This window comes from Stylophora pistillata, chromosome 3 (assembly GCF_964205215.1).
Source record: "Stylophora pistillata chromosome 3, jaStyPist1.2, whole genome shotgun sequence".
NCBI classification, from domain to species: Eukaryota; Metazoa; Cnidaria; class Anthozoa; order Scleractinia; family Pocilloporidae; genus Stylophora; species Stylophora pistillata.
The window spans coordinates 35874265-35891015 of record NC_142521.1 but is presented as its reverse complement, the minus strand read 5'-3'; the positions used below and the strand labels follow the sequence as shown (position 1 = coordinate 35891015).

The window sequence follows — 16751 nt, the reverse complement described above, 5'->3', positions numbered from 1 at the left end:
ACTAAAAATTTCTTTTTTTTTTTTTTTTATAATTACCATCTTCCTCAATCATGTTTACAATTTAACAATATTTAATTAACTAGCTAATTGCTACTGGCTAGGTTTTGACTAAATAATGGTTAGTTTGCAAAGCTGTAGATTAGTTACAAGAAATAAAATTATTTTTAACAATCACATGATTGTTAACATGCACAATTACTAAAGTATATTAGTAAACTACAAATTAAAAAACTAACTTTAATTATGGATGCAGTTTACAAAGGTACATGAATAATTAAGATAACTTATTGTACCAAATGAAGCTTTAAGTTATCAAATTCAAATTGTTGTTAAAAAGATTTGCTTTCTCAAACATTCTTTAAAGTAACATATTGTTTAATAGGCCATTTTACTGTTGTGTACTTAGTTACCAAGCCGTTGATTTGGAGTGAGGCTGAAGGTGACCTTGTCATGATGGAGACCTGTATCTAGTTAGAATGATAACAAAGTGATTTAGATTTAAAAGGCAGCAAGGTTTGTATCATAACAAGGTCACCCTTGGCAACCAAACACACAACTGTAAAATGGACGATTCAATTTTGTACATAATTCATTCTTGTTAGATTTAAAGGAAATATGCTTTTCAGTTTGATGTTTAGTTAACAAAGTTACTTAAAGTGGTTCAAATATAGTTTTGTTTCTTTCTACTGACAAGTCCACAAGTATGATGTTCCTTACTATTAAGTTTAATTAATATTTTGTCATAGACCCCATTCCAAAAACAGATTGAAAAAAAAAACACTCATAAAAAAAAATACAAAATATCATTTCTGTGGTCTGATAACAGAAGAAGTAGTCGGGGTTAGAAAAATAGCCTACCAGTATTTCTTAAAGTAATTCCTTTGTTTATATAATAGAGTTTTTAAACTCTTTGTTCCAAAGGAGCATACATATAATTGGGATTCACTTGCAGCCTTCAGTGCCACCAGGATGCCTCCAAAGCTTGCTTTTGTTTGAAATAAAATTCTTCTCTGTCCTTAGCCTGTTTACTTGGTCTTTCTCATATTTCTTAGCCTATGCAGCCAGGCTCTTTTAGGTGAGGGGAGGGGTGGGGGAAAGGAAGAGCCTGCACCAGCCCTATTGTTTTCACATTTACCGCCCAAATTTTTCAACTAGTCATACTCGCCGAAAATCAACCATTCAGTTTGCATGTTCACTGCCAGTTTCCTGTCAAAACAAACTCGCGCCTCTCATGGTGGACACAGATAGTTCTTTAACTAGAGCAAAGTAAGGCAAAAAACCATCTTCAAACCAATCAAACGAATTTTGTAGACTTTGTAAGAAGAGTCTTTGAATTTTGTATGGTGATCGTGTAACCCATACATCCTACAGTAATATTTTTAGAGCACCAAATGATCCGTCCAAGAAACCGCTGTCAGAATCTCTCAAAAGCATTGGAATTATTGTCGAAAATGAAGAAAACTGCTCACAAGTAGTCTGTGGGACTTGCGGAAGAAAATTGCCAGGTCTTTATGAATCATTTACCAGTGTTCACCATTCTTAAGTCAAAAGGAGTTGTCGTCAGCTCAGTTATACAAGGCCAAGAGAAAAGTCGAGGATGTAGTGACACCATCGAGATCAAGTCCTGCAAATTGCAAGACACGCAGAGAACTATTACCAGGAAAATCTAAGTCAAGAAAGGAACTTTTCTCAACAAGCAAAGAGAACAATTTACTAACAGAAAAAGATTCATTTGAAGAGGCGCGAAGAAAGCAAGCAATTGAAAATGTGGCTCTTTCGAAGTTAAACATAGGCAATCTGGACACGTCGCATGGATCTGTGATCAAGGTTGTGACTGCATATCCTTCAGGAAATGTAACTGTTGGAAGTAATTTTACTGATGTAGAAAAATCAATATTGTCAAATATCTGCTAAATCGTTGCTCCACTTCTTGTAGTTTTACATCGAAAAGCTCACTCTTGTCTGTCATTTTGAATAAGAGTTGTGATTCAAGATGGGATATTGATTGACAGGTGATCGACCAATAGAAATCACCCAATTTTTTTTCGACCAATAGGAATTTCCTGCACTGAAACTAAGTGGCAAATAAATGTGAAAACAATAGGGCCAGTGCATGCTCTCCCTTCCCTCCTCTTTCCCCCTCCCCACCCCTAAAAGGGCCTGGCTATGCAGGCTATATTTTTCTTTTGTAAAAAAAATTAATAACAGTCAGAACATTTGAAATTTTCCAGATCAAGGATAACCTTGAAGTTGGGTGTATTAGAATGCAGTTTTAAATGGACTGATTGCATGCCTTAGACCTGTCCATACTAAAAAAATCACTCTTCATTCCTGCATCACTGACAACATCAAAAGACTCCATATTTGAAAGGTCATGATAAAAGCACATCAGTGGTGTATCTAATATTTCTATCAAAGAAAGTTTTTTTAATAAAATCACTTTTACTCTCATTATGTATTTCTTTGTTGTTCCACAGAATATGGGTGTATAAATTGTTGGGGTCCTCAACTTCTCTTTAGTTTGACCAACATTTTAATAGTCATAAGAAAAGGATTGGTTAAATTGGTATAAGGTTAATATCAACAGTAACCTCCCCCCTTCCTTCAAATTGCTTGCATACAACCAGAAAGTAAAGGGCAACAAGCAATGTCCTTAAAGTACTTTTAGGCAGAACCCAATTACTGCACTGCTTCATTTGGCAATGCTTGATTCATAACATTAACACCCAAGTGATTAAAAAACTAGTTCTACACTGAGTTTACAATGGAATGAAAACAGAACAAGGAGCTCAGATTAGTCACAAGACACTTATTGGCATGAGAAATGACATAGTACCCTAAAATAAACTGACAAACTTCCAAGTCCATAAGTAATAATAAAATCATAAATGTGGTAAATTGAAAATAAATACCATATAGGGTATAAAGCCTGATAAGAAAGATTCAATCACAAATTAATGCTCCCTTGTATACTTTGATGTAGAATGAACAAGACATTTGAACAATTAGAGAGTGAAGAAAAATTGTTTAGAGTGAAGCCACAGAGCTCAGAGTTTGAGAATGCATCCGGAACGAGACATAGAAGTCTCTCACCATGTAAGGATTCAAACTTTGTACTCTTCAGCATCATTACAATGAAATTTGAAACAACAACCAGCAAATCTAATATATCAAAATTAACCATCAGTGAAAGACGATTCAGTCAACTGTAATCGGTGCTAAGGTGAATGACAGCTAAGAACCCCTGAAGGATGATTCAATCAACGACAGTCAATGACAATTAAGAATGCAAAAGCTGTTAGTTATGCATAAAAAAACCTCCAAGGTACTCGTATCAGAAAGTAAGATCCCTGAAGTAATTCATTAACACGTGCATTAGCTTTAACATGTCACTCTACTAGATGAAACTCATCGTTAAGGCTCAGATTCTTTTAATCCTGCTAACTTTAAGCTTTCATTTTTCGATAAGAGTATCCTTTACGTTAAATTGATGTGTTCGCATGCAGTAACCAATAAATTCAAAGTTAATTGATTTTAAAGAAACAGTCTCAAATATAATTTAGGGAACAAAACAAACGAAAAAACAAATAACAATGAGATACTGGGTAAACTATTAATTTTTATTTACTTATTTACTCAAATTCAATTACACAGATAATCAAAACAAAAACAAGGAGTTAAATATAATTATGTGACCTCTCATGGAAAAACGTACACTAACGACTTTCCATTAAACGGGTGAAACGCATGGCTACCGAACGGGTAACAAACGGGGGAACTCACCCGTTCGAACGGATGCTATCGAACAGCTTAACGGGTTATCAAATATTCCGAACGGCTTGTGTAAATTTTCCAACGGGTTACCTAAACTACTGAATGGCTTTTCAAAATTTTCGAACAGGTCACGCAAATGACCGAACGGCTTGTGAAAATTATAGAATGGGTTACCCAAACAACCGAACAGCTTGTCAAAATTATCGAACAGGTCACGCCAACGACTCAATAGCTTGCGAAAATTTTGGAACGGGTTGACATAGACAGATGAACGGGTTTACAATTAATTTCGAACGGCTCGTGAAAAACAATTGCTGTAAAGGCCGAACAGATAGGTTATCAATCCTAACGAATGGGCAGATACGGTCCAATTCAGATTTTGTTGCTTCGAACGGATAGTCAACTGTTTTGATGCTATAAAATTGCCTGACTAAGTATTCAAGCTTGTTAAACAGAGACTTAGTTCAGCGTCTTTAAAAAAACTCGAATAACCCATGATGGTCAAATTTTGGTCATAATTATGTCTTTGCTGTGTCGAGTGTTTATTGCCGCTTTATTGCGCACAAACGTGACTGTAACTTTTTTGTAGCAGCTTTGCATGTTGCCAAATAATTTATTGTTCCCTTCATGTTCATGTAAAACATCAGCCCGTTCGAACGGCTTGATCATCCGTTTGTCGAAAATAAAAGACATTCGAACCGCTTGGTCATCCGTACGTTGAAAAACATCAGTCCGTTCGAACGACTTGGATTATTTTCTGTTTGGAAGGTTCATGCTAGTAACGCCACCCGTTTACTGAAAATAAATTGTTGCGTTCGAGCGGCGTCAGTCATCTGTCACGTGCTAACATTTACAAGATTTGTCCAACTTCATTCGCTCGAATTTTGCCGTTAAACACCGCGCGAACACAAGCAATAACATGTTTCCCAATCGATAAACACTAACTTTCCGTATACCCGGCATTCTCCCTAAACAGTATTCGTCTTTATATGAGACCTTGAGTCGAGCGTAAAAGAAAAAGGCTTTTTCGCCGTCGACGCGAGATTATTCGTTATTTGACAAAAAGTCAACACCGAAGACAAATGTATGTAAACAATGCATTTCAAAAGATGTCTGATGAACACTTAGACTTTTGCTGTTTGTGTGTTAATTGATACTACAAACCAAATCTTTCCTGCCATCGACTCTTTCGCTTGTCAATAGTACCGCTCAGAAACAATTGAATGTTAGGTGATAGAAAATTCTATTGATATTTTAATTCATGACTTGTGACCTACTTAAATCTTTGGTCAAAGACACGCTTCCATGTGAGAATGGCAAGACAATAAAACTTCACATACCCACTGAAAAGCGTCTACGGAAAGTTAGTGTTTATCGATTACGAAACATGTTATTGCTTGTGTACGCGCGGTGTTTAAAGGCAAAATTCGAGCGAATGAAGTTGGACAAATCTTGTAAACATTAGCATGTGACAGATGACTGATGCCGCTTGAACGTAAGAATTTATTTTCAGTAAAAGGGTGGCGTTACTAGTATGAACCTTCCAAACCGATGTTACAAGTCGTTCGACGGAAAATAGTCCAAGTTGTTCGAACGGACTGATGTTTTTCAATGAGCGGATGACCAAGCCGTTCGTATGTCTTGTTTTCGACAACAGCACTGGATGACCAAGCCATTCGAACGGGCTGATGTTTGTCACAAACGGATGACCAAGCCGTTCGAACGGGCTGATGTTTTTCACGAATGGATGACCAAGCCGTTTGAACGGGCTGATGTTTTTCACGAACGGATGAGCAGGCCGTTCGAACGGGCTGATGTTTCCGACAAACGGGTGAACAAGCCGTTCAAACGGGCTGATGATTTCGACGAACGGATGACCGAAGCCGTTCAGACGGATACAAAAATTAATTTTTTCTAAACGGCTGACAAACGGCTTGTAAACGGAAAGCCGTTTGAAAATGGAAAGCCGTAAGTGTGCGTTTTTCCATGGGGGGTCATATATATATACAAGTATAAAAAAGAGATATCTGAGTAATTAGGCCAGTTTATACATACCCTGCTGGCAGAGGCGTTTATTTGTTAACTTCCCCTACGGTCCACGTAAAAATAAAGTCCTCTGCGCTCGGCCTGTTAAATCTTCTTCAAGCATGCGCCTGGGAATTATCCAAGTTTGTGGATAATCTGATTTGCAAAACCAGTCAGAACCTGTTTTAAACACGTTTTTATGCGCATGCATCCTATTTAGCTATAATAGCAAGACCAAGTTTGAGCCCACAATCAGCCGAGTACTACCGGGAACTAATTTGTTTCTAAGCAACAGGTCGCGCATGCTCGAAGAAGATTTAACAGGCCGAGCGCAGAGGACTTTATTTTTACGTGGACCGTAGGGGAAGTTAACAAATAAACGCCTCTGCCAGCAGGGTAGGTTATACAGAATTCTAGATTCCTTATTTTGAATAAACTGCCAGTGACAAAATACAAAAACAAATGAAAAACTAACATAGACAAATAGCAACAACAATAAGTAATCAAAAACTATAAAAATGTATCCTCACTTAAGTTAAATATACTGATATAAAACTGATTCACTTTCTTACTAAACAATGATACTCGATCAATTGTCCTAATAGCTACAGGCAGGCCATTCCATAAATTCACAATGCGATTAAAAAATGAGAATTTAAAACATCGGTTCTAAAACGACCATTGGCAAGTATGGCTTCTGTATTCCTCATATCGTACTTCTATGATTTGAAGCTAACATATAATAGGACGTCAAAATCAATGTGCCCCTTCAGACATTCAAAAAAGAAACATAAATCTAAAAAAACCGTTCGTACCAGGAATAGCGATCTAATTTGAGTATGCAAATTATGGCATATAGATTGCAACACTTCCCCTCGAAATAAACAAGAACATGATGAGATAGCCAGTTCACTTTCATGATCAAGCAAAGGGAGCTAATTTGAACATAAACAACTGTTGTTAACAGCGATTTACGAAACTCAGTCTAGAAGCTAATTAACTGTGCCATTTAACATTTTCTCAAGCATATATGATTAAGAAATCTTGGACATCCAGTAAAACCATCTAATCAATGCATGCTCAGTCAAGTTGGCAGACAATATTACATACCTTTCTTTCCACTTTACTCGACGATTGCAGATGCTCGTTTATTGAAACTCAGCAACGGCCGTTGTGCAACTGAAATTTGGATAGATGAACTTTACATGAGGAACTGTTTTACAAGTTCCCAGCCAAGGTGAAAGAACGAGATGCAAGGATTCTTTGGCTAAATCTTCACGCCATCGACTTTTTCATCCCACGAGGGAACTATAGTTGATAGAGTCACGTGATGCAGGATCCTCGCAGTAGAGAGCGCTATTCTTCGTTCTCAGCCACGTGACCAAATTTTGTTACGTAAGTCGCGACCGCCATGCTGGTGAGCATCTGTTAAAGTAATTATGGCTTCGGTAGACGCGCCTTCGAGCGAAAGTGTTCCTTTTTCGGAGAATTATGGCAGTCTTACCGGTTCTGCTTAGGCCAGGTATCGAGTAAAAGTTCTTACCTGTGGATTTGATCCATACACGTTAAAAAAATCGGAGTGTAGCGAGGATTTAGTGGATTATCCTAGCGTGGAATATCCCGACATTGTGAATTATCTGGTACTCCAGACCTCGTGGATAACTGGGCAGCAAATGAAGCGTATAAGTCATGTGTGGGACTTAGAACAGAGCCTGATGGAGAACGGATTTGCCCTTCATGTGCACCATAAAATTTATGTGCAAAAATTTTGGAATTGCTGGTAGAAAGAAATGTTGTTGTTGATGATGTCAAAAGTTATTCAGTTCTTGCATTTATCTGTTAGGATACCTTTTGATTACAACAGGAACATTTTTTTAGCTACCTATACAAAAAATGTTAACCCCTTTATTAGCCACTTTAGGCATTTCATCGTTGGTTGAATGTTTTATTAGTATTAGGAACCACCATAATTATTAATAACTACACAAATTTAACTCAATTTCCGTTGACTGTAAGGTATGGATTAGGCCTAAAAGTTATTTTTCTTAACTTAGAAACTCCTTGAAGAGAAAATTGTTGCTGAATTAAACATCATATTTTCTCAATGATACCTGATAAAATATTGATACTCCCACAAAGGGTCTAAATGCTCTAATTAAAAGGCACAGACACTCTGATATATTAGTAAGCGCACAGCATGTTACCGCAATTTTGTCTATTGGAGCCAAGTCATCACCTTGCCGAACTGTCACCAGCTGAATAGGGAGTATTTCTTGCAATATAGAGTACTTTCTGTGGACAAGACCAATCACCCTTTCCACGTGGATTCGGACATTAGCAATTTTTCTGGTTTGCTCCACTTCCGCTGCAGACAACTGTTTCTTACCTCTAGTAAATGCTGGTATATGAAGGTGAGCTTGATAAAGACCAACAGGGTCAGCAATATCAAAGCCCCTGTCAGCAAGTACAATGTCCCCAGGTAAAAGCTTTCTCAACAAACCAGACTTTTCTGTGAGATATTTGTCACTCACCCTCCCACCCCATGCCTTTGAAATGAATGAGATAACACCTTGTGGTGTTACACCAATAAGAAACTTTGTAGTATTGTGATTTCACAGGCGGGCATCTGTCTGCAAGGCCCAAAGGGCCTTGCCTTCTTGGGGGGTCCGAGGGCATGTTCCCTCTTAAATTTTTGAAATTCTACAGTTGCAGAGATGCATTTTCCACCATTTTGAAGCACAAACTAACATCCCAAAGTTACCAGCTCTTTTTAAATTAGGATTTGATGCATCAGTCAACAGACAAATTAGTAGATTTGCTTTTGCAACATTTGGTTGCATGGTAAGGTCACTAGAAGCTGTTTTAGTAACATCATGTATTTCATTATTTGCCGAGTTCTCGGAAGGCGTTGTTTCTGTGCAGCTATCATTTGCTGGGATCTCAGAAGACATGGTTTCTGTGCAAATATAGAGTGGAATATAAGTGTAAATGACTGTTAAGTTGTTCTTTTCAGAGGGTATGATTTCAATAAAAGTATGAAAAACGAAAAGGTGTTGGTGTTAGATTTCTTCTTTAATCTAATCTTACTAAGATGGATCTGCTAACAAACACACGGGGTTAAAGAGTTCTTTTCTTTACAGTTGCCGTGAACGAAAGATTTCTGTTACCACACGAGTAGAGTTTTTGCATTCCACCACAGACACAGACGAACATTTTGTCAGAAGGAAAGTTGGCAGCTTCTACAACAAATTGACTTTCAGTTCCCGTCGCTCGAAGAAGATTCAAATTTCAAAAGTAAATCAGAAAAGAATAGAGCTTTTGGGACAATTTTCAATCACCATAGGAGCAGCATGTCTTTCTGAATATAACTCAAACTTTCATTTAGTGCGAACCGGTTGTACCATTTGCTAAATGATATTAGATCTATTGTTTTCCCACGTTCTCGTTGCCGTCGCCGTCGTGGTTTGCTTATATTTGTGAAGGGCAAAGATATGCCTAGTCTCCCTCGCAGCCGTTTTTAATCTTGTCACGCAACGCTCCTCCCCACTCATCAGGCAGATTTAAATCTGCCTGATGAGTGCTTAACGCACGAAACTCAGAGTTGCAGCGAACCATGTGTGTTTCCTTCTAGTCACTTAATGTTATATAAGTTTAAATATATATGTTGTAGAAGATACATTAGGAAAACATAGGAAAGTAACTTTTATTTTTTTCTTATGGTTGAGATGTTAAAAGCAGCCGGGCAATGTCGTCTTCACAGCCGGTCCATTTGCCCGATGCCCGGCCCTTAATGAAACCCCTGCTAGTCTTCTTGGATAGGGACGAATAAATGGAGGTCCTGTCTCCTGCAGGGTTGGCGGGTAGGAGACGTTAATTTCCCACACACGAGATTACTATGTGATGGATGTCCTCCCCTAGGTGGGATGGGTGGGTTTACTGGGCGCGCAGTAACTGGCCCAAGCTGTTGCGGTATCCCTGCCTGTCGGCAAATCTAATAAATTAAATCTATTTGAGAACAAACCCATAGATGATGTCACCGATTAAACCCTTTAACCCCTAAGAAGGATCAGCAGCTTTTTTCTCCTTACAATAACACCCCTAGGTCACACATCAAGGTCAGGAGAATCAAGGAAATGATCAACAACTAGAAAAAGCTCTAAATTGTTCAACAAACTCTCCTTGTCACATCTTAAAAATGTAAACAGAACAGTATGGAGTTACGGTGTTAATGGTTAACAGATTTTTGCTTTGTGGTAAAAAAAACCAAATAGATTCCATTTGCCTTGGATCTGTACAGTAATAGATCACAGAAGATGACAAAACATGGGAAGTATGTCAGTAACACATTTGGCTGCACCACTAATTTTTGTTCTTTTTGCATTTTGATGTCACCTGCGATCTATTACCAAACAGACACAACGCAACACAAAATTTATTTATTATGCAGATTAACCATTGTTTTATTTAACGGTTAAATGTGCATACACCATAAAAGAATAACAAGTGAGTTGTTCAGATAGTAAGTTTAAATTGTAACTTTTTGTTTTTTTGCTCCTGAACATATGGATTTGCAACTAAAACAGGCTCTCACTTCTGCGTCATTTGTCAAAACAAAAGCTCCACTATATAGTGCCAATCAAAAATACTACAGTAACTGTACATGATTAAAAACCTTACTAACAAATACACTTTATATTTAACAAGATACATTTACACGAACAATCCATTCAAATATAAAAATTTTGCAAACAAAATTCCAAAAGAAAAACATAGATTTATACAATTTATGGAGACAAGGAGAATTATTACAACCTGACCTGGCTGACAATGCCACTGAAAATTGAATGTTTGCAACTATAATCTAAGGGTTAGTAAATTAATGCTAGCAGGCAATCTACATGCATCAAACATTTTCGCAGTGTTCTTTTTTAAGGATACTATAAACCTTCATGGGTTTCCTTTGTAAAAAAAATTCTCAACATGCTATTTAAAAATATAACCAACATAAACTATAATCATATCAGTGGAAAGGTTACCAAATGCACTATTGGCAAAAATTATTTTGTTTTAGCTTGATAAATTATAATAATTGTAAACTAACTGGGGTGCAATAATCTGAAATGGATGATGGTTCTTTGAGCAAATTAATCTCACTGCACAACTTCCACACAATTTGAATCCGGTTGCCTTGCAATTTACTTGTCAAGTTTACTGATCAAAACTATACTGATACACATTATGTGACAGAGCCCATTGTGGGAGATCCATTTTGAAAAACCGAATCCCCCCCACACCATTTAATGTTGGCTGCTATAACATCATGCTGGTTTACAGCGAAGTGTCAGCAGGGTCTTAAAGACTTTTTTGCATTGCAAGTAAAGATCGAGAACACTTTTTTAATCACTGAGATTTACTGGCAACCAAATCATTGCTTCATCTGGCAACTCAATCACAATTGTTTAATTGACACTTGGCACCTGTAAGTAAAAATGAATTCTACACCCTAGCTGAGTTAACAATGAAATAAAAACAGAACCAGGTGAGCATTTCAAAGTAGCTCAGATTAGTAACAAGAAGCTTGTAGGGATTGGAAAAGACACTGTTCTTTACTATAGTCTCACGTCCACATGTAAAATTTAAATTTATCCCAGGGGTAAGTTAAAATAGAACAAACATCTCACAGCGGTTTGAGGGTGACAGAAATTAAAAGTTTCAAACCGAGTGCTCTTCAGTGTCAGAGCAACTATATTTAAAAAAGCAACTACAGCAGTAAAAGGTAAAAATTAGAATATAGCACTTTTAATTAATTGCCAACAATATCAAAATTAACTTGAAGAAAAAGACGATTTATTCGTAAACCGCTGGGATATAGGAAGCTGGGCAAAGTCATGATCGCAAATGCATGTCACATTAAAAAATCCTCTAGAAGCATTTACGATATTCCAGAATTATCTTGGCTTTAGCCCTTCAGTTCACTGGAATAAAGTCTTATTCTCCAGGCCAAGATGTTTTTCAATGTGGTAATTTAAGTTTTAATATTTGCAAACTGTTGTTGATGACCATATCCAAATACATTTAAAGTGCTACTGAAACGAAATTTTCGTATCTGAAATATTTACTCAAACCTGTAGTTTTGAATATGCTGATCATCATGAGATAATTTGCTTTGGCCAAAAAGAAGCGAAAGATATCTTTTTTAACCGTTCAAATCAAAAATTTTACACGAAACCATGTCCGGGCCCTGGTACCGAGCGAAATGGATTGATGACGTCACTGGTTGTGTTCAGTCCGATAGCGTGGTTTATTTCACTCACTGTTTGTTTGTATTCGGGGGCAAAGGAGATAGCAGACATTGAAGTTTTGTCAAGTGAATCTTCTTCTGAACGAAGCGAAGTTGTCTCCAGTAGCGAAGAGGAAGATGGTGGCGTAAAATGGGGTTGACAGGCCTACACGACTCCCAAGCGTGTGTTTAGAGTAGCCTCTTCAAAGTTTAGCCCTCACGAGTATGTCTTTGAGCGACCGCCCTCTTTTGTAAGATACGAGCGGCGGATTTTTGTATAGTTCGCTCAGTAGTGGTTGTGTTTCTATTAAATGCCAGTTTTTCATGAGAATTTGCTTTTATGTGCGGCACTGAGTACGCACATCAGGGATTGCGTCTTTTTCGAATCGTTCGCCTTTGTAGATGTACAGCTATTTTTTTTACTGTCTCGATCGTTAAGTTGTCTGGATTGCTTTCAGCTTGCGCCACGCGCGCTGATTCGATCGTACTACAGTTCTTAGTGTTCAGTGTTCCAGCCGTTTTGGCTCGTTTTCTTTCTTTATTTCGGTATTAAAACGACCGATTTCACGTTCATAGAAGCACATGATCGCCTTTACTGTTTCTTGCTCCGCGTTATTAAGGATTTGCTTTATCTCATTTTTTAAATCCTCGTCTGCTCTTATTTTGGCCCTCGCCCTATATTTTAGGGATTCTGGGCATGTTCTGCTAGGCATTTGGTACAGAGGGATTTGTTCGTTATCCTCAGACTTGCCGAGTAGATCATCTTCAGTGGCGGTGTCGTATGAGGCTTCCATGTTTTCTTCATTCTCTGAATGGCATTGCTTTGGCCCGGGGCGTTTAGTAGCCCATCTGCCGTTATAATGTCTTTCGAAATTTTCTGTAGATGGTCAGGCAAGACCGCGGTTTCGATCCTAATCTTGTGGATCTCGTCAGTTGCCGATTAACTAAACAGACTGGTAGAGATTCGTTCTCGGTATCAGTCGGGAATTTTGCTTCCTATCCAGGCGAACCTCTCGCAGATAGCCAAGATGCCGATGTGGCCGCCGATGAATAAGACGAGGATGGCATTTTGCCCGAAATCCTCTTTTTCGGCCTCCCAACATGCAAGCTACACTCCATGCTTTTACCCTTCTTTCACAGAAGTACACAACCAGTGACGTCACAAGGCTGTTTTGGCCGCGCCAAGATGGCCGCCAATTTTGATCTCAGCCGGTCAACTTCGAATGCTTAAAAATGTACTTTCCGGTATGCGTTGGCCCAAAAAAAGTACACAGCGTTTGCAAATGACGTTCAAACTCTATTATCTTGCAAAAATCTCAGATATGAAAATTACGTTTCAGTAGCACTTTAAATTGATGTCTTGAATGCACGCAGTTATACCGATGAAATCGAAAGTCATCTATTTTTCAAAAAATAGTCTCAAGTCAATGAAATAAAACAAATAGACAACCAAACAGCAATGAGATACTGGGAAAACAAAGAATTCATGGGTGCAGTTCCCTATAAATAACCAGGAACATGATAAGATAAGCAACTTTCACTTTCATGATCAAGCATTGCAAAGGTTGCTAATCTAAAATGAGCATATTTATTATACAACTGTTGTAAATACCAATCTCCAAAACTCACCTAAGCAGCCATAAAACTGTGCCATATTATTCGCACATACATGAGTATGAAACCTTGGACATCCAGTAAAACAATCTAATAAATGCATGCTCGCTTAGGTTAGAAGACAACAACCTTACCTACGTAACTTTCCTCTCTACTCGACGACTGCAAATGTTGGTGTTTAATGAAACTGAGCACCAGCTGCTGTACAACTTCGACTTGGTGAGATGTACTTTTCATAAAGAACTGTTTTAAAACTTCAGAGCTGAGATGAAAGAAGGAAACACAAGGATTCTTTAGCTGAAACTTCACTCCACTGGACTGTTGATTTCACAAGGAAACTCCCTAGCTAGTGCATTCCACTCACGCACGTCAGTCACGTGATAAGATAATCTTTAGCGCAAGACGGAAGTATTGAATGTTCTAAAAATGTCTCATTGTTACTTGTGGTAGTAACAGTTTTGCCGAAAATTCCACAGATGGCCCTTTAAGTCATAAAAAGAAAGAGAAATATTCAGCGAAATACTGGAGTTTAAGCATTCCGTGACTCTCTGAGGACATGTTGAATATGCGTACCAAGGCACGGCCATAATAGCCAATTTCCTAATTACCCTTGGCCTCATTTTCAAAACGAGTCCTGGTGCTCATCCTTTCATATGATTATAAGTATTCATTCACATGCAAATTAAACTCATTTTCACAAGAATGGCAGAGCACCAGGCCTCGTCCTGAAAAAGAGGCCGAGGGTAATTCGGAAATGGGCTATTGTCTAGACATAATTACCTCTAAGCTCTCGAGTTAGGAAACTAGTGTAATTTTGAACAACATTTTCCATTTCGGACAGGAGATAGAGTTCATCTCCGTCATCTGTTGCAGTATCTCAGAAAACCAATCAGTCATTCCACAAAACATGCGCTAACGTCTACATCACATTGGATAAAGCGCATCAAGTTGGGCGAACTGAATGCAAGAGAACGGGAATCAGGCGATACACCCTTTACGTCTGGTTAGAATTAAAGGGAAGCAAGAAAGAAAATACTGTAGCCCTTTGATAGTAATTTAATACATCAAGAAGCCGTCTGCGATTTACCATGAAAGTTTGTTTGTTTGTTTGTTTTGTGTAGGTTCTTTTTAATTTTTTTTTTCTTTTTAATACAAAATGAAGAGGTCAACTTATTGTTTTGCACTTTTCAATCTTTTAGTTTGAAACAGCACAGAGTTCCTACCTCTTAAAGAAAAGCTAGTGTGGGGCTTGTAGTCAGATTTTTTTTGTTGTTGTTTACAGGTAAATGGGTCTATAACAAAGGGGAGGTTATAAGTAGGGGGGCTTATCAGCCGCTATTTACACGCGGTAGGACATCGATCTGCAAGATATTGATAATCACGCTCCGATTTCACGAGCAAACATTCGAGGCAATCATCCACCTTGGAGTTATCAATCAATTCAAAAGAAAATTCTTGTCTCAGGTTCATTTCCATTGAAAATTTTGCTGATCTTAAACAAATAAAAATTGGGAAAAATTACTAATAACAGCAAAATAAGGTCATAGCAATAAAACGAAAATCAATCATGCATTTCTGCGACAAAGCAGCATCTGATCTCCTCAGCTTCGCTCTGCTGTTTCCTTCTAGAAGAATTTGAGGCCTCTTCATTAAAACGGCAAGTCAAGTGGCCGTTCTTTAATTGGGAATGTTAGTGTATTTCTGTTCACATGTGCGATCTTCAGTAACGATTTCGCCATTTCACCGTTAATTAATTGATGAAGTAGTCTTGACCTTGAAATGTACACGGGTGTTATCAACATACAAAAGAAAACACCCACTCTTAATTTTATTTTCTCCTTGTTAGTGAGGCACAGGTTTACCAAACTCTTCTGATTTAATGATGAAGTAGTGTTGACCTACCTGTGGATGACGAGTGTTATCAACATACAAAAGAAAGCCCCCACTTTTGAATTTTATTTTCTCCCTGTTAGAGAGGCAACGGCTTACTAATCTCTTCTGATCTAACTTGAACGTTTGTAAATCTGCTGGTTCCAACGGCAAACCTAATCAACTCATCACAACTCGTCTAAACTCATGGAGATGTTCTCTTACATGTAACTCAACCAAAACCAGAGTTAAAAAGCTTTATTTCCACTTTTAGTAATTTAATTAGTAATTTGTTATGTCTGTTTAGTTCATCTATATTTTGCAATTGACTACGCTTTAAAGTTAGTTGTATCCTATTAACAAAAACTGAACTGATTGATTGGTTCACCTTGACAACACTGAGGACTTTGTAATTTGCTTTATCCTTGGCGAGAAGGGTTTTGAAAATTGGTTCGCGGGATATCAAGGTCTTGACTAAATTTTAATATTTGGAGAAGCAAGCACATCAAAGCATTTCGTGAATGTACAGGGGAAAAAAGCTAGAGGGTGTGGCCACCTTTTCCCTCGTCTCCTCAGACTCGCTGAGTTATGATCACTAAACCAGCCCCTTGTTTAATCAAACAGGTTTTCAAGGAACGATGAATGGAACAGGCAGGCCACACCCAAAAAGTAGCTGAAAGCATTTTGCGTTTCTTCCCCTGGCTTCGTAGCCATGAGACTACCTCTGTCCACCTTTTAGAAATGAGGAATTCATGAAAACATCAACACGTACAGAAGTCAGGTCAACAGTTAAGGTTTCTCTGCCGAGGAGAGAAAAGTGCAAGGTCTTGTTGAAAAGGATCCCGAGCTCACTCCTAAGCACAACCTCAACGATGGGCTGAACTAGTTACTGGTGGAGGAAAAGCTTATTGTGTAAGGTCTCCATTTAACTTCATCTCTCTTGAGAGAGAGCAACACCTAACTTGTCCAAAATTCTAAGAATTTTTCAGATAGAAATAAAATTTTTTGACGACAATTTTAGAGGTATTAGCTTAATCCCTGGAATTTTCTATAAAGTGGCGGCCTAACTCTTGAGTTGTTCGGCGTTCCCAATCCTGTCCCATGTTTTTCAATTTTCAATTACTTTACACTTTTTTGTCTAAAGTACACACTTTGAATTTGACTTCAAAGTATTGCCTCAAAGGTCCTT

The 16751-nt window shown here is 37.9% G+C and overlaps 1 protein-coding gene and 1 long non-coding RNA gene across 6 annotated transcripts in view; one reads left to right on the top strand and one right to left on the bottom strand.

Annotated features, from left to right (window-relative positions):
- LOC148735855 (NLR family CARD domain-containing protein 4-like) overlaps positions 1 to 14061 on the bottom strand; it is a 28308-nt gene extending 14247 nt beyond the window's left edge. For 2 of the 5 annotated variants that reach the window (XM_088751466.1, XM_088751464.1), the window contains exon 1: positions 6910 to 7046. The gene's annotated coding sequence lies outside the window, so the exon portion shown is untranslated. Of the gene's footprint in view, positions 1 to 410; positions 1625 to 5829; positions 6158 to 6909; positions 7047 to 13827 lie in introns of those variants that run through there. The other 3 variants (XM_088751465.1, XM_088751468.1, XM_088751467.1) reach the window with 3 other exon arrangements.
- Positions 6103 to 7907, top strand: LOC148735856 (uncharacterized). The gene is made up of 2 exons (XR_015998224.1): positions 6103 to 6195; positions 6940 to 7907. It is a non-coding gene; the product is annotated as an uncharacterized LOC148735856 (long non-coding RNA).
- Positions 14062 to 16751: the final 2690 nt, after the last annotated feature.